At 38.3% G+C, this 19,286-nt stretch overlaps 1 protein-coding gene across 3 annotated transcripts in view; it reads right to left on the bottom strand.

Moving 5' to 3' along the window:
* Window positions 1–19,286, bottom strand: part of TMC5 (transmembrane channel like 5) — a 1,577,296-nt gene that overhangs the window by 86,147 nt on the left and 1,471,863 nt on the right. The gene's annotated exons all lie outside the window — the stretch shown is intronic.

The raw sequence follows: 19,286 nt of genomic DNA, 5'->3' as shown, positions 1-19,286 counted from the left end.
GGGCGATTGCAGTCCTAGCCAGTGGGGTTAAAAATGTCTTGTTTCTATACAGTGATCCAAGCTTCTTATTGATGGTCTGTATTGTTTTGTTGACCTGTAGGTCAAATTTGAGATTATTGTCTATGATAACCCAGACCCGGGGTAGTGGTGCTGCGGTAGCATTGTTGCCTCACAGCAAGACGTTGTCCCGTTCGATTCTCAGCTGGAGCGTCTTCTGTGTGGAGGCATGCGTGAATGGGCGTGCCTTCATTGAAGGTTGTGTGTCAGGGCTGGTAACTCGGCATGTAAAAATCCACGACCAAACATTAGCGGACCGGAGTTCCGCTGTGGCGACCCCTAACCGGGATAAGCCAAAAGACACAACAATTGTCTATAATAACCCCTAGCAGTTTGGTGTGATGATCTGGGGAAATAGTGGTACCATTGTTAGATGTGACAGAGAATGAAAGTGTGGTAAATCTACTAGTGGGGGAGAAGAGTAGAAGTTTAGTTTTATTGGGGTGCAGAAGTAGGCATTGGTTGGTGATCCAGTTCTTGATTGTGTTAAATGTATTTTGGGTTAAGGTTTGCAGTTTGGATGGGGAGGTGGCTGAGCAGATCAGAGTGGAATCATCTGCATATTGAATGCAAGTAGCTTTAGGGATAGCAGTGTGAAGGTTGTTGATAAAAATAGAGAAGAGTAGTGGACCTAGTATGGAGCCTGGAGGGACACCAAGTGTGACAGGTAGCTGGCTGGAGAGTTTGCCCTGCCATAGTATCGCTTGTTGTCTACCAGTCAGGTAGGACTGGAACCACTGGATAACAGGCTTGTTGAGGGAAATAGATTTTAGTGAAAGAATGGGAAGTTCATGGTTGACCATGTCAATGTTTTTTGATAGGTCAAGAAAGAGGGTAGAGGTTAGCCTATTGTCATTCCTGTTTTGGTTTGTGGCAGTAGTAAAGGAAAGGAGGGCTGAGGTGGTGCTGTGATATGGCCTGAAACCATGTTGGGAGTTGGATAGTAAGTTATTCTGTGAAAGGTATTGCATTAGTTGCTTGTGTACACATTTCTCCATTATTTTGGCTAGTGGGGAAAGAATGGCAATGGGTCTACAGTTGTATATGTTTGAGGAGCTACCACCTTTATGGAGTGGGATGACATGAGATATTTTCCAGAGGGAGGGGATAGCATTTTCGGATAAGCTTCTGTTGATGAGGATATATATGGGATATGCAATGGCATCTGCAGCTATTTGTAGGTACTCTGCAGGGAGGAGATCAGCAGCGAGGGTGGTAGGTTTTAGTTTTTTTAGAAGTGTTTTAATAAAACTAGTGGACATTGGTTGGAAGCTAAATTCGGGGTGATTATTGGGTAGATTAGGCATGTGGTTTAAGTTAGAGGGGGTTAGCTGATTTTTTATAGGGATGGATTGTTTCAGTGAAAAAGTTATTAAAGGTGCTAGCTATGGGTGTAGTTAGCCGTGGTTGGGGTGGTGGAATGACCTGGATGAAGTAGTTGATTTAAGCCTGCCAAGAACTTTTGGGGGTTGTTATGGTGTTTTTGTAGCAGATTTTGGTAGAAGCTTTTTTTATCCATGAAAATAGATTTTTTTGTGTCATTCCTGAGTTGCCGACATTTTAGATGGTCAAGTGGGGCCGTAGTTGTTCTCCAGCTGGCCCAGGCTCTGTTTCTCATTTTGATTTTAGCTTTGGTATCTTTTGTGAGCCATGATGCTGTATTTGATCTAGTTTTTATTGTATGTGCTGGAGCATGGGAGTCAAGGATACTTAGGAATTTAGTGTTAAAGTGATCTGTGGCCTCCTCTAATGTTAGATGCTTTAGTTTTGACCAGTCAACTGCTTTTTATTCATTTTGGAATATAGCAGCATCAAAGTTTTTCTTGTTTCTAACTGTTTTATATTTGGGCTGGTGAGGGTTTCCTGCCTTATGTTTTATGATATAGGTTAGACAACGGTCACTGAGGTCATCAGGGAGAGTACCAGCTGTGTACAGTTGGGGTTGGTTATTAACTAGGATCCAGTCTATGATACTTTCCCTGTTGGTTGGTTTGTTTATCCTAGTGGGAGAGGTTATGGTCTGTTTAAACCCACATAAGTTTATATGGGTGAGGGGGGGGGGGTCGGAGGAGCAGGGGTGCCAGTCAGTGTTAATGTCATTGAGAACTATGGTTTCTTGGGGATAGGTAGTGGATAATTAGTAAAGGATATCTTCTAGGGTATTTAGTTTGTTGCCTGGCAGAATGTATGCACAGACGATGTTCAAGTGCTTGTTTTGGTTAATCTGTAGCTTGGTTATGAGGAGTTCCACGTTATTAAATTGGGGAGGGTGAATGGTGTCTCTATTAACAGTTAGAGTATTTTTGTAAAGGACTGCTATCCCACCTCCTTTCTTTGTAGCATGGTCTAACTGGTGAATATTGTATCCTGGAGGTAGTATATCATTGTCAATAGTACTGGGTTTTAGCCAGGTTTCCATAAGACACATAATGTCTGAGGAGTGGGTTGCTAGAGGGCATGTAGGTTGGGAATTGTATTGTTAATACTTCTAATATTTAGTTGAAATGCTAGGAGGGAACTAGTGGGAGTATACATGGGTAGCTTGACTGTGGGAGTTGTGGTAGGGGAGTGGAGGTTATTGGGTGTGGGTGGGCCAGGGTTGGGATGAATGTCTCCATGTGTTACAAGGTTATAGTGACAGGATATTCTGAGCTTTAGGGGTTTGTTTATAAGTTATATATAGTCTTTGCCTTTAAGATTATGTTTTGTGGCTGTACAGGGGTGGTATTTTATGGAGGGTGGTATATTCGGTGTGCTGGGGATGGTAAAGTGTTTGGTGTTATGTGTGAAGTCCTGGGTGTCTGACCATTTGGGTAGTGAATACCATGGTCAAGTGTTTGTTCATAGGCAGTGAGATGGTAAAATAGAAACAGTATAGGCATTAGGGTAATTAGCAGTTTTTTGCTTGTTTCCATTTTGTTAGGGGGGGCAAATGTTGATGGCTGACTGTGCTAACAGGGTATGGAAGAATGGGAGAGAAGGAAATGGGTTAAGGGGGAGGGTTGTTCAATGATGTGTGAGGTGCTGATTGGTACTTGGCAGGAGGGGAGTGGCAAGGGAGTGGCAAAGTCTGGTTTAAATTTAGCATTAGTGGGGGCGGGTGGAATTTGGGGGCAGGGAGAGGAGCGGAGCGGGGCTAACACTGACTCTGAGAGTTACCTTGGGCTTTTGGTTTGTATGACTGTATGTAAGCAATGTTTTTGGCTGTACTTTAATTTGTTTTCTTTCTTTTTATTTTTACAACAATTTTCAGGCTAATTGTAATAGGATCCTAGGGATAAACTAGCAAATTTAGTCAATATGGGGGGAACCAAATTACTGTGGGGGACAGCCTAGAAGCAAAACTTTACCAAATTAAAAAGTAAATGCTTGGGACTGGAACACTGTGTAAGTGTAAGGCTGAATCAAGGTATTATAGCCCAATCTTGTGGCAATTGGTTGGATCTCTTCACTGTTGTGCATACACCTTTAAGCCTCAACAGTTTACAAAAACTAAATTGTAATTCACCTATTACAATAGAAAAGCTGGAGGGAGTCAGGTTCTTGCTTCCCAGAGGTTTTACTTTGTTAATATAGCCAGCTTCAGAGGAGAAGGTAGAAATTGCTTTATGCAGTTAATCCCAGGTGGGGGTGGGGGGGTCACGCAGGAAAGAAACCCATGCAAATTGCTGTGCAGGCACAATGAACAGAGGGGTAGAGAAGGTACAACAGCTACAGGGTGAAATGAAAGTGAGTTAGGTAGTAAAGAGTTTCTGGAGACACAAAGCTGCCACCATTGGAATTCTTGGGTTACTGGTGATATCAGTGATAAAACAGTCTATGGGCTGGACATGCTGATCACACTGGCTTTTTTAATACAACTGGACATTTTTCATTTTTAATAAGGTACTTGGAACCATGATGATAAATGGCAACATGTATCTCAGTGCCTCACAATCCATGCATTGAGGAGGCTTTGTTTGAATTAGACAGAAAGAAGTCCATCATTAGCTGGACTCTCTCCTGAGGCAAAGAAACCCTGCAGTTTCTCAGAGAAATGATTTATAAGAATTAATTTTTTAGTGGTCAGCTTCAGACCAGTTGGCATAATGGTTAAGGTCTTTGCATCCTAAGCACAAGGTTTGATCCAGACCTCTGGACCTCCTTGTGTCTAAAATGGAGCTGTGGGCAGCAGCACAGACTCTACATGGTGTCGTATTGGGGGAAGAGTTGTATAGACCTGTCCTATTGGGGGAAGAGTTGTATAGACCAACCACCTTGGGCATATACTGTGGTGCACAGTATCCGCAAGACAAAACACAGAATACAGACTGCACACTATGGCAGGTCTAGCCACTCAACATTGTAAAATATGGAAATAGGTGATTCAGTCGTGTTGACTAATGTTGCCAAAAATGGGCATGGGTATTTGCTGGTGATTAGTGGGTTGAGGAACTGGCTTGTTCCAACCTATAACAGGCAGCCATGCTAACAGTGCGAGGGATGTATAAGCTACTGAATGGCTGGTGTCCAGTTGCACATCTTGGGGTACCTGGGATACCTCTGTTGAGTGAAAGCTGGATGTAAAACTAATCAACCTGCCAAACGTGAACTAAGAATTGCTACATTCAGTGTAGGGTCACTGACAGGATGGCACTTGGAAGTGGATGACATGATGGTAATGAGGAGGTTGGACATCCTATATTTCCAGGAAACAAGATGGAATGGCAGTACAGCAAAGCCACCTAGCTTGAGATCCAGATTCTACTACTCAGGAGGAGGACAGACTAGAAATGTTGTGGCGATTGTGGTGAGGGAAAGACTTCAGAAGGCAGTGAGGGATATCATCAGAATTAATGACAAACTCATAACTATTAGACTCCAACCTAATGACAGGGCAGTATTCATAATCTCAGCCTATGCCCCACAGCAGGGTTGCGAGGAAAAGAGTGTATTCATACAGCAATTTCAGGAGCTACTAGAGAAAGCAGGACCACATGAAGTAGCATTGATAATGGGTGACCTGAATGTGCATATTGGGACAGACAAAACAGGATATGAGGACTGCCTGGCTCCAGATAACCTGAGCAACAGGAATAAAGAAGGAGAGGCTATTCTAGACTTCTGTCAGACAAATGGCTTGATAGTAGCCAACACAGGGTTCATTAAGAGACAGTCACAAGATCACATACACGAGTGGCCAATGTACAGCTCAGTTAGATTTCCTCCAAGTAAAGAAAGGGCACTGGGGTAGAATCAGCATTTGCAAAGTCATCCCCAGTGAAGCAGTTGGCCTACAGCATAAACCATTGGTTGGCACATTCAGTTGCAAGCAGTGGTCAGAGAAAGCTCTAAGATCAACAGAAACCAGACCTGGAAGTTGACTGGAGAGAAAGCACAACTGTTCAAGGAATTAATCAGGTCTCTAGCACCTCAAGGAGTGGAGGAAACAGGTGGAGTTAAAGAAAAATGGCAGCACCTCAAAATAGCATGTGTGTGGACTACAGAACAGATGTACAACCGAGCCAGGTATGAAAATAAGGTACATAAGGAAAACTGGTGGTGGAATGTAGACGTCCAGAAAATCATCAAAAGAAAGGAGTGAAGGAAAAAGTGGGAGATAGAAAAGATGAACCGGGCTAGGAAGAAATACTGATTGGCTAACAAAGAGGCTAAGAAAGGAGTTGCAATAGCAAGGAACAAGGTATCAGAAGTACTCAGACAAGCTTCTGGAAAATGACACAGTAGAAGGCACAAAGAAACTATATCAGGTTACAAGGCAAAGACAGAAAAATAAAGAAGATAATCAGACACATTTCATAAGGGATGCCAACAACAACCTATTCATGAGTCCACAGGACATCAAAGGCAGATGGAAGGAGTACTTCCAGCAGCTTCTGAATGAAGAAAACCCGACAGAAGCTTTACTCTACCATATAGGAAATAAGAACAGCAGTAAGGAAAATTAAGTTAGGGAAAGCATCAGGCTCACATGAGGTCACAAGAGATATGATAAAGATGTTGAGTGTGATAGGGGAGAAATGGCTCCTGAGGTACTCATAGCAGTGTGCAGAGATAGAGGTATCCTAGATGACTGGAAATAAGCATACGAGTGCCAGTGTTCAAGAACTAAAGGCAGTACAGAGGTATCAAACACCTGGCACATTGGATGATAGTCCTGGAGAATGAGACTGACAAATGAATATGCGGAGTAGTTGAAAGTAAAATGGGAGACGAGCAGTTCAGATTCAGATCAGGATGCAGCACAACTGACCTAATGATTGCAATGAGGCAGTTGAGAAAAAGCTAGAGATGAGGAAGTAGCCTAACCGGGCATTTCTAAACTTGAAGAAAGCATATGACAAGGTCTAAAGAAAGAAGATTTGGACAGTCCTGTGGTGGTTTGAAGTCCCAGGAACACTGGTAGAATTAGTGCAAGCTATGCACAATGACCCAGTGACTTAAGCACAGACTTCAGCCTCAGTTTCCAGTGGGAGTGGGTGTGCATCAGGTTTCAGCTCTGAGCTGACTGTTGCTGCTAGCGATGGATTATGTTAGCAATCAGGTCAGTGAAGACAGATGAACCAAGCTGCTGTATGCACACAATGTGGCATTACAGGCAGACTCTGAGCAAGAACTTCAGCAAACGATAGGGAAAAGGAATACAGAACTGAAAGTACATAGGATAAAACTGAGTACAGATAAGACAGTTGTAATGGCAGCAAATGTGGGAAATCAGAAGAAGCCGAGAATTGAGATAGAAGGGAAAATAGTGGAACAGGTTAACAATTTCAAGCATCTGGGAAGGGTGGTTGAGAAGTATGAATGAGGAGGCCAAAGCTAGAATCAGAGGAGCTGCAACCAACTAGCATAGAGTTTCAACTGTAGTATATGACAGAAGAATACCAAAGAAGCTGAAAAGTAAGATGTACAAAAATTGCGCAACCAGTACTACTGTATGGTACAGAAACATGGGCAGAAAAGGCAAAGCAGTTGAGGAAGTGAGAGGTGATGCAGTGGAAGTGCCTGAGATGGATGGTAGGATGCACACTGTGAGACAGATGAAGAAATGAGGACATAAGAGCAGAAGCCAAAGTAGCTCTAATTGCAGAAAATGTCAAAGAGAACAGATTGCAGTGGTTCAGACACATGTGCAGAAAAGAAGACAATCTAATGAACAAGATTTCAGACAGAGATAAAGAAGGCCAGCGGAAACAAGGGCATCCAGCAAAGAGGTGGATGGATTGTGTCAGAAAAAACCTTTGACAGTCAGACATGACTGTTGAAAAAGATAGCAGAGTGGCACTGAGTAGAGAGCGATTGAGACAGTTGACATGTCACCCTGACCCCATGTAGAAAAGTTTGATGATGATGATGTTGGGCTTCATCTGGAGTATTACTAATTTAGACGAAATTCCCGGACTCTCAAAACATGATACAATCAGATTTAGAGGTTTCTGGACTTTTCCAAATGCAAGGACCTACATCATTAAATGATACAGATAACAGAAGATGTACACTCTTTTCAGTCTTACGTTGACAAGCACTGGAGCTTTGCATTTGGTGAAATCTCTGAGTGCAATATAAAGCCAGACATTAAGAACATAAAATGGTAATAATAGTTCTTCTGAGTCAGAGTTGGAAACTATCCATGAAGCCTTTGAATGGCGATGTGTAAGGAGGCATCTTTTATGTCTAAGGCGATGAGAAAGGTACTCTTTAGCATTAGCACCCCACAGTGTTCTGCAAGCGATAAATGCAATATCTCGCTGTCATAAATGGCTTGATTTTGAATCAGAAAACACAGACTGATGAAAGTGAATTGGCATAGTATATGAGTGACTTGCAGAGGCAGCTAAAAGGGCTCTGGTGAACTATATGTAGAGCACTTCATTATGCCCTATACCACTGTCAGGAAATGCATTGCAGATGTTTTTGTGTTATTTCTCGCTAGACCACTCAGAGGCCCTTTTGAGGTGTTTATGCTTCTATTAGTTTGTGAATCAGTGCTCACAGCATTTTGATGGCAGTTTTCAAGAAGTGTCTAATACTTAAAGTGCCATCTAATTCCAACATAATCAATAGCTGCATGACAAAGGGTCAGTGGTATAGATGAAAATAAAAAAAATTACAACATATTTACTGAAGTATGTTTTGCAATGAAAAATATGGGTGATGATTATGGTGATGCATTTTTCTCAAGTAACCTTTTTCAGTGACAGAAAGCATATCACAGAACAGGACTGACTGTATCAAGAACATATATTTGGCAATACTGTGCAATATAACCACACCTGTTATTATACTTTCTTCATTTAGAAATCCCTGACTCATTCTTTTTTTTTGACAGACACAGCATCCATATATATAATAATCAATTAATAATTCTAAGGATGAAAAACAATCTGTTGCTACTTTTGGGAGATAGTATTTAATAAATCTGATGCATTCATAGCACGTCTTGTTGTCATTAAGTTTTTTATGAGTTTTTTTTTGTAGAGTACCATTCTGAACACTTTGCTGAACATGGCAGTCATTACTAAATGCAATCTTGGGTATTGACTAGTGTGTCTATGATATTAAACTTGGATGAAATGGCTATGCTTGAAATGACCTCCGGGTCGATGGCCTAGTAAACTCCTATGATCCTATGAAGCAAATAAAGATTAATAGTGTTTTTGCTCTTCTTATCTGCATCCCCTACTACTGAATCTGAATACAAGACACTTGTTCAATAGTGATTTTCTAAACTTCTAATCAATGACTTTGCTGTCCATTTTGTTAGCAGACATTAGAAGCCATTTAATCAGAAAATATTACCAGCACCTCTTTCAGGAGGGTTTTCAATGGTTTTTCACATGATTTGCTTAACTGTTTACCTAGCTGGCTTACCTTTCACTGAGTCATGATATAATGAGCCCATTTAATCTGACTCCTATTAACAACTTTAATAAAAATCATTGAAGATTTGCAACCTTGGACTTAGTTGTGTTAGTTTAATAGGAACAGAGATCTGCTTCTGCTGTTTAGGAAGGGTAGGGGTTTTCTTTTCCATAATACAAAAAGGTTGTCAGTCAAATCCTGTTCAATTAAATGGGTTCATCATATCATGGCTAGTACAAAGATTATTTGATTTGCTAATCTGGATGAGATTATTAGTTGATAATCCTGTCAGAACAGAATAAACTGTTTTCTTATTTTCAGGAAACTTGCTAATGAAAAAGTAAGCGATATTTTATATTATAAAATAATTTTCTTAACTAGTCATATCCCTCCCTGACAGCTTTACAAAGCTTTTTACAGTAATTGCTTTTCCATGTACAGAAATGTCTATTGAGGCATAGAATAACCTGAATTACTTTGCTGTAAATCATATACAGAAGATAGAAGAGTACAGAAGAGGGAACAGATCAACAAAAAATACTCAGAAAGATAGATGGGATAAAAGCAATGCACAATATTATAACGAATCAGGATCTGTCATGCACTGTTACAGATAATAAACTAAAGATATCAGCACAGATAGAAAAATGTACAAGATATACAGATAAATATAAAGGAAAATTACAAAAGAAACATTTTATTGATGACTCAAAAAAAGTTTTATAGAAAATTAGATAGATGGGATAAAAGCAATGCGCAATATTATAACAAATCTGGATCTGTCATGCACTATTACAAATAATAAACTAAAGATATCAGCACAGATAGAAAAACGTACAAGATATACAGATAAATATAAAGGAAAATTACAAAATAAACAATTTATTGATGACTCAAAAAAGTTTTATAGAAAATTGGGAAACAAGGCAAAATGAATCGAAACACCATCAAAAAAAAAAAAAAAAAAAAGAAAAGAAATAGACACATTTTGAAGAAATATCTATGAAGATCCTGTGGGACCTAACAAAGATGCTGAATGGATCGAAGAAGTGAAAGAAAGAATAAGAAGTTCAAATGTATACGATATGAAATGGGATGAAGTAATGGTCAGAGAAATTAAAATAAAATTAAGAAAAGCTCCTAAGTGGAAAAATCCAGGCCCAGATGCAGTACCTAATTTCTGGTCAAAAGAATTTAGATCTTTACATGAAGATTTAGCCCTGAGTAAGAACCATTCCTCATTCAGGTATTATAGACAAGCTCACCAGCCTGAACATAAACACCTATGTCACAACATGGGCTGCCAACTGGCTCATGGATAGAACCCACATGGTAAGGGTTGCGGGAGCTAGGTCTGACTCTGAACTGGTTACAAGTGGCATTCCCCAGAACTCAGTCCTAGGACCCCTCCTGTTTGGCATATACTTCTCAGAGGTACAGGCAAGCACAGGAGGACTATGGCTGACCAAGTTCGCAGACGACTGCATACTAGGGGCTATAATTGACTCTCCAGCTGACACAGACATCCTCCAAAAGGGTCTCACTGAGACAGATACCTGTTGTCAAAACCATGGCCTCAAGCTAAATACCAAAAAGTGCATAGTCATCCCCTTTGGAAAAAACAAAGTACCCACAAACTACCACATAGGTAGTAGCCCCCTAAATACGGAAGACATAATAAGGGACCCAAGTAGATAGTAACCTCTGCTTTCATAATCACATTGCCAAAGTGGTTAGAAAATCCTTCTATGTGGCCCACCTAATGACAAAACTGTTTGCATCCAGATCAAAAGAGGTCATTGTGCCCCTTTAAACATCACTCATCAGACCCATCATAGAGTACAATGCCCCATTTGGGATGTACCTTACAAGACACCTGCAACAGCTGGAAAGACCACAGAAGTACCTCACCAAGAGGATCACTGGCCTCAAACAGATGCCCTATGCAGCTCGACTGAAGAAACTCCAGCTGTACCCGGTTGCATACCGCCTACTCAGATGTGATCTCTGCCTGACATACAAGGTCATGTCCAACCCAGAATTGATGGACATGCTCCACCTAAAGAAAACCATATCCCCTTGAGTCACACGCTCTAGGGATCTAAACCTCACCACAACAATAAATAGGATGTGCTGGAGGGATAGATTCCTGTCCCAGAGACTTCCCATGCTCTGGAACAAGATTCCATTCTACATTAGGCAGAGCACCTTGCTAACACTCTTCAAGAGAAACCTTGACGAGTGGATGGGAAACAGAAAGTTTACCCCGGGGATCACTTCAATGACTCTGCTGGACAGAGGCACAGGGAACTAATATAAAGGGGAGGTGAAAGCCAACACATTCCGGCTAGGCTTATAAATGCCTTCAGGCAGATAGCCTAGTACCTACCTATGAACCTATATGCGTACCCCAAACAGACACCAATCTGGTTAACAGCAGGAAAAGCAATACTCCTCAAGAGTGAACCTACAAGATATTCTAAAAATGATAGACCAGTAAACATCTTTCTGATGATGTATAAATTATACACTGGAACTGATACCAACAGAGTTTATAGTCATTTAGAAGAAAACTCAATCATGGCAGTAGAATAAAAGGATAACAAAAGAAAGTCATATGGAACAAAGGATCATGTTAAATGAAGTCATAATGGAGAACTGTAAAAAGGATAAGAATCTAAGTATGGCATGGATAGACCACAAAAAAGCACTTGACAGTATCCCACATTCATGGATAAGAGTGCTTACAAATGTATAAGATACACCCTACACTGATCGTTTATAATCCAGTGACCATGAAACAGAGGCAAACCACTTTGCACCTAAGCCATGATAAAGGATAAATTATTGTCCTAGGGATAAAAATTCAAAGGGGTATATTCCAGGGTGACTCTTTGTCACTGCTGGTCTTTTGTCTTACCCATAATCCATTAAGCTGTCTACTTAATAGATTAGGTCATGGTTACAATTTGGCTCCCAGAAAACAACAAACTGTAAAGACCTCATCTTCTTTTTGTGGATGACTTAAAGCTTTATAGTTCAAAAATATGAAAAATCAGTCCAGGCCACCAGTAAAAACGTAGAAACTTTATATAATTCCAATAAAATATACAGATGAGCGCTTTCATCTCCTACAAGACTTCATCAGATAAAACTTAAAAAGTGCTGCCATACTTTATATAGAAATCACTGTTGCTATCAATTAAGTCCAATTAAAATTTTTAAAGCACCATGCTGTAAATTCAGTCCTTGTTACCTTCAATATTTGTCTAAAGTGTATGCTTAATATCTTATCAAGTAGTCCATGGACAAACATTGTAAAAATATTATATCTAAAATTCTATACAATACATACAAAATGTGAAATATAATTTCATACCCTATGTGCTTTAGCTGTCAATACTGGCTTTATACTAACATATTCATTTAGACCAGGAAAAATATTAGCCCTCAGTCTTAATTGCCATTTTAATTCCTTATTTAACAGTCCATTTTTCATGTCAGCTCCCCTATTATTATATTTAACTGTGTCAATAATTCCGAACCTAAAACCCTTGAAAGCCTGACAGGAAACAGAATGTTTGTACAAGGCGCTAGTGTCCTTACCTATTCTTATGTTGTATAAATGTTCTCCCATTCTTTCTTTCAATGTTCTTTCAGTCTTCCCTATATAGAATGCTTTGCATTCTATACAGATGGCCAAATAGACTAACATTCTGGTGTTACAATTACCCTTGCAAAATTTCACTAAACTATTAAGTCCATTATTCAAGTGTATACTATCCTCCTTGTATATGTGTGAACAAAAATTACATCTGCCACATCCTATGGTTGCCTTTTTTATTTTAACCTGTTTTTCCATCTTTGCAAACAATCTTTTGAAATTCTTTCCTGTCTTGTATGTAAAAGTAGGTTGTTTACCCACTACCTCATACAGTTCTCTGCTCATTTTAAGCAAACTCCAGTTAGCTCTAATGATTTGGGTAAAAATGTCAGTAAATGTGTTGTATTCCGTGGCACATGTCCCCCGAAACTTGTTACTTTGTTCTATATTCAGTTTGTTCTCTCCAGAAAAAGGTTGTCCCAACAACGCTTTATATCTATTTCCCCAGCCTCTATACACCTCATCCAATGTTTTCCATACCAACTCCTGAGGACTGAGGTTATACAAATATCCTTTTGGCATTGAATATTCTGACACAGTTTTACAGGACTTTCACAGTTTTTATGACGAATGTGGGTTGGGCTTGATTACAAAGATGATTAAATATAATGAAAATATGTTAGTGAAATTGACCAAGGAAATTAACAAATTGAATGTGGACATTTTAAAGGACTTACTATTTAAGGAATACGAACAGTTGTAATAACAAGATTTTGCATAGAATATATGGTAGGATACAAAAAATCTATCTTAGAAAACAGAAAAAGTTTATTAGAGACAAACAACAATATCACACAGGTAAAATGTATCCAGGCCCTTTCAATCACATTAAACAACAAAAGAACAAAATAAAGGACAATTATCACTACCAAAATAGGTATGATGATGCTGTTTCAGAGCACAGAATACATTTTGATGGAAGTAATAATAATTACGGAGGTAATGACCACAGGGCCCTTGATGAGTTAGATACATTTTCTGAACCCTAGGAAGATTTTTTATTACCCAGGAGATCGGAATATCTGGCCAAGAAAATCAGGTTTCCTTCAGAAGCAGATTATCCAATAAGCCCACATGGGACCAAACAGGGTTGGAAAAAAGTGGGGATGAAGGGGAAACAGAAATAGTTGTGAATAGTGATGGTATTGTCTCAGAATACAAAGGATTTAAAATCTTTAATTATACCAGCTGTATTCTGGGTAAGCAGCACTTTGAACTTTTTTTGAAGGGATTTAAGTTTGTGAAAATGAGCTATGGTGATGTAGCTGATTTATTAGTTGACCTGAAGTTATATCTTAGAAAATTGACTTTGAAATTTGTGTATAAAAACAATGTAGAAGTTAATTATATTGACAACAAAAGTTTAGTTAGAGCTAGTACTTTCAACCCTCCCTTACATCCGGCTTTATTGATGTTCGAAAAAATAGTCACGGACGAAATTTATGCAGCACATTTTCAGAATAGATGGAATATGGGACATCAAAATCTTAGTGATGGTGAGGAGAAATTATTATGGGATTTACAAACTCAGGGAGACCTTTGCATCATGAAGCCGGATAAAGGAGGAGGAATAGTCCTATACGGTAATGAGGAATATATAAATGCACTAACTAACATATTATTGGATACAAACACCTATTCTCCTGTGTCCCTTAATGAAGTACACATTGCTTACAGAAGGATTGATTCTCTCCTGGAAGAATATCTAGTGGAAGATAGAATTGATGATAAAACGTACAAATATTTGAGGCAAATTCATCCAACAATTCCTAATTTTTTTGGGGTGCCCAAAATACATAAATCTATAGTAGATCCCTATTGTATGTGTATGGGTGTGTATGTGTGTTGAGATGTCCATACAACACATTTAGGTGCACACAAAAGTGTGCGCGTATGGACATATGTGCACATATGTACGCATGGGCAGTCATACACGTATGTATATGTATGAAAGTATATAAGTGTGGATATAAATGTGTATGTGTGTATATATACAGACAAGTGGGTATATGTGCCCAGGCATAAAATAACTTCTTTATATGCATTTGGGTGAGCATAAGAATGTCTGTATTGCATACTATATATGTACACACATAAGATTTTGTGCACATGGAAGTGGATTTTAAGTAATTTAATTTTCCTTTAAAGAAGGGATATTAGATGTTTTATAGTTTGATTTATTCTGTTGATTTAGGTTAATATTATGTAGAGTAAATAAACACTATGTAAAAGTAAATTTCTTTTAACCTAACAGGTGGTTTTAAAATTGTTCATAATTGTATGTAATTGTTCAATTAACTAATGTATATATTAACTAGGTTTATTGGCTTGTGAATTTGTCTGATGAAGGTGGGACACTGTGCTCACCGAAAGCTTGGTCTTGTACTTTGCTCACGTTATTGCAGCAATTAAACTGATCCTGGGAGTGTTCGCCTGCTTGGTTTTGTTTCTTTCTTCAGTTCTATAGTAGATCCTTCTTTTAGGCCTATTGTTTCGGCAAAAAATTCTAAGACTCGTCCTTTGGCGGTTTACATAGATCACTGCACTAAAGAAATAGTAACTATGACTCCACACTTGATCAGAGACTCATGGGAGTTCTTAAGTAAATTAACTAAAGAGGTATGGGCAGAATTTTATTGTTTTCTGACTATTGACGTCAAAGATTTATTTACAAGCATACCACGTGAGGTGGGGTATGAATATTTTAGTGACAGTATATACAAATACTCATCACTACCTAAGGAGAATATTCCTACAATTTTGGAACTTATGGAAATAGTTTTAGATAACAATTTCATAAGTTTCCAGGGAGAGTATTTCCAACAAACCAGTGGAGTAGCGATGGGGGCAGCATGTGCCCCCGTCTATGCCAACTTGGTTATGTTGGAGTGGGAGAACAGATATGTGTTTAATAGTGCCTTCCAAAAACACATTAAATTGTACCTTAGATTTCTGGACGATATTTTTGTAATCTGGGAAGGTAACAAACAGAGTATCAAGTCTTTCATGGAATATCTAAACAATAGTACTAATTTTCTCTCCTTTACACACTCCAGTGATGAGGTTAGCATAAACTATCTTGACATCACTATAACAAAGACTCACAATGGATTCAAGTCTAATATATACCGAAAAGACACCTGGTGCAATGGGTATTTACACTACGATAGCAACCATCCTTGGGTTCAAAAAAGAAGTTTAATCAAGGGGCAAGCAGTCAGAATAGCCAGGATGACCTCTGAATTTAAGGATTTAGCTGGTGAATTTATTTTTTTAGGAAATAAATTTCTGGAAAGGGGTTACCCCAAGGAGTTGGTATGGAAAAATTTGGATGAGGTGTATAGAGGCTGGGGAAATAGATATAAAGCATTGTTGGGACAACCTTTTTCTGGAGAGAACAAACTGAATATAGAACAAAGTAACAAGTTTCGGGGGACATGTGCCACGGAATACAACACATTTACTGACATTTTTACCCAAATCGTTAGAGCTAACTGGAGTTTGCTTAAAATGAGCAGAGAACTGTATGAGGCAGTGGGTAAACAACCTACTTTTACATACAAAACAGGAAAGAATTTCAAAAGATTGTTTGAAAAGACGGAAAAAACAGGTTAAAATAAAAAAGGCAACCAAAGGATGTGGCAGATGTAATTTTTGTTCACACATATACAAGGAGGATAGTATATACAAGGAGGATAGTATACACTTGAATAATGGACTTAAAAGTTTAGTGAAATTTTGCAAGGGTAATTGTAACACCAGAATGTTAGTCTATTTGGCCGTCTGTATAGAATGCAAAGCATTCTATATAGGGAAGACTGAAAGAACATTGAAAGAAAGAATGGGAGAACATTTATACGACATAAGAATAGGTAAGGACACTAGCGCCTTGTACAAACACTGTTTCCTGTCAGGCTTTCAAGGGTTTTAGGTTCGGAATTATTGACACAGTTAAATATAATAATAGGGGAGACGACATGAAAAATGGACTGTTAAATAAGGAATTAAAATGGGAATTAAGACTGAGGGCTACTATTTTTCCTGGTCTAAACGAATATGTTAGTATAAAGCCAGTATTGACAGCTAAAGCACATAGGGTATGAAATTATATTTCACATTTTGTATGTATTGTATAGAATTTTAGATATAATATTTTTACAATGTTTGTCCATGGACTACTTGATAAGATATTAAGCATTCACTTTAGACAAATATTGAAGGTAACAAGGATTGAATTTACAGCATGGTGCTTTAAAAATTTTAATTGGACTTAATTGATGGCAACAGTGATTTCTATATAAAGTATGGCAGCACTTTTTAAGTTTTATCTGATGAAGTCTTGTAGGAGACGAAAGCGCTCATCTGTATATTTTATTGGAATTATATAAAGTTTCTACGTTTTTACTGGTGGCCTGGACTGATTTTTCATATTTTTGAGTTAGTTACACAGTTCCAGTGAGATTAAGGCTTTATAGTTCATCAGACAAGGAACTGAAAGCAAGAATGCAAGTGGTCAAAACTTTCTCAGATGATATAACAGTGTCATTTGATCTTAATCAATGTGTAAAAGCAACCTTTAAAGTAGGAAAGCTACAGCACCAAGAAAATATCAGTCTGGGATAGGAATGTAATATAAAGGAACTTGAGCAGGAGGAAGTGTATAAATATTTGGGAATTGATGAAGGAACAACAATAAAATATGAACAAATGTGAATAAAACCTATTAAGGAATGTTTTAGAAGACTAAAATTAATACTAAAACAGCCCTGGCATCCAGGAACAAAGTCCAAGCTATAAAAAATTTGCCCTTCTTGTTTTAACTTACAGTTTTCAGGTGGTTGACTGGCCCCAAAAGGTATTGGATCAGTTGGACAGAAAAACAAGAAAATGCTTCATGCTTTTCAAATGATTTATAAAAATTAGCATATAACAGTTTCCTGTTCTGAAAGAAGTATGGGCCTCCTTAAAACTGGTTACATGTACAGACCTGCAATCATAGGACTGCATATATATTTGCTGACCTTACAAGATCCAAACATAGTGAAAGTTTTAAAACATGAGGAGAAAAGTCTAAGATGACTTTCCCGTCTTGTTTATCTGAAGCATATCAGTGTCAAGTGAGAATGAAAATCAAACCAGAAGTAGACAAAAATCAGGCAGCAACTGATGTGCCAAAAAACAAAAGAAAGCATATAAGGTATTGGATCAGATGAGAAGGCATGAAATCTGGAAATGCATAAATATAGTTGCAAGTACAGAAACTCCTAGAACAACCTCATGTCAATCAGGATCTAATGCAGGAATGATTAAGGTGAGGTGAATTTAAATCAAAAGATGAAAGGTAAATATTAGTGGCCCAGGATATTAGACTACGTAGACAGTGGTTTACAAAGTTCATTAAAAATGGAGAAACAGACAAATGCAAGTTTTGAAAAAAAGAATTGGAAATAACTGCACATCTTGTTGCTGGGTGATACACTAACAACAGAGGGTCTATATACTGAAAGGCATAATAATGTGGCAAGACTGTTGCACTGGGGATTGTGCAAAGCTAACAAACATTGGAAACATGAGACACAAAGCATTATATAAATGATGAAATTTATATCACATGGGCTCACCCATTACCAACAGTTCAAAAAAATAGACAGTAAAACAGATATAGTGGTCCTTGAAAGGAAAACAAAAGTAGAATTGATCACTGAAATTGCTACCCCAAGTGATTAGTGTCTTAAGTAAAGAGAGACACAAAGTCATAAAATACCAGGATCTGCAGGCAAAACTGATGGCAATGTGGAAGAAGGATACCCAGACAGTTCCAATAGTAGCAGGAGCAATGAGTCTCATGAAAAAGAATTTTACAGTTGTATTTAGATATGTTACTGACAAATGTAACTCTATATGAATTGCAGAAGGAGTCAGTTCTGGGCACATTATGGGGGCTGAGAAGAGCACTTTTGTCTAATGTCAAAGACTGAAACAATATTAAATTCATGAACTTTAATCATACTTTGACTAAGGAATGGGGGTCCATTCCTGTCATGGTATTAGAAACCCAAAAGACTTAGAAAAATTAAACTGTGTTAAAAAACATATAAACCTTCCAGGCCACTATGTTCATCAGAGAAATACCTATTACATGTATCCGAACCCAACAATTTACCTAACAAATCACTACTGTTCCACCAACTTGTTAAATTCTGGAACCCCACCCAACCAGCAATATGACAAGAACACTCCTTAAAATCATTTAAAACTGAGCTGAAGTCCTACCTACTCAGTTGCCAGCTCTGTACATGTAATGTTTGGATAATCTCCAGACTTTTATTGTCACCACTCTTTTATGTGACTGTTGATAATACAGTTACTTCCTCACAATCTCTAACTATCTGACTATCAGCTACCCCTCTCCACTACTGTCTCTATCTCCCTTTTACCTGGACCTCCTCAGTACTCCTTCATAATTTGTAACCTTCTTCATCCTGCAATTACTTCACTGTCTCCTACTCAATATCTATTTACAGCTGATTCCATTTGAAAGTAAACAGACTCTTATAAGCTTGATATTAGCTAATATTTTACTGTTCTTAATTTAACTCTCATAATTGTATGCATGTACATTTGGTATTCTATGTATGTACATTTATTATTTTTTGATTAATTATCATATCATTACTAGTCCATGTATGTATGTGCATTTATT

This window comes from Protopterus annectens, chromosome 12.part0 (genome assembly GCF_019279795.1).
Source record: "Protopterus annectens isolate FY-2018-M chromosome 12.part0, PAN1.0, whole genome shotgun sequence".
In the NCBI taxonomy this organism is placed as follows: Eukaryota; Metazoa; Chordata; order Ceratodontiformes; family Protopteridae; genus Protopterus; species Protopterus annectens.
Note: the sequence above shows the minus strand (reverse complement) of the source record. Positions and strands in the feature narration are given on the sequence as shown.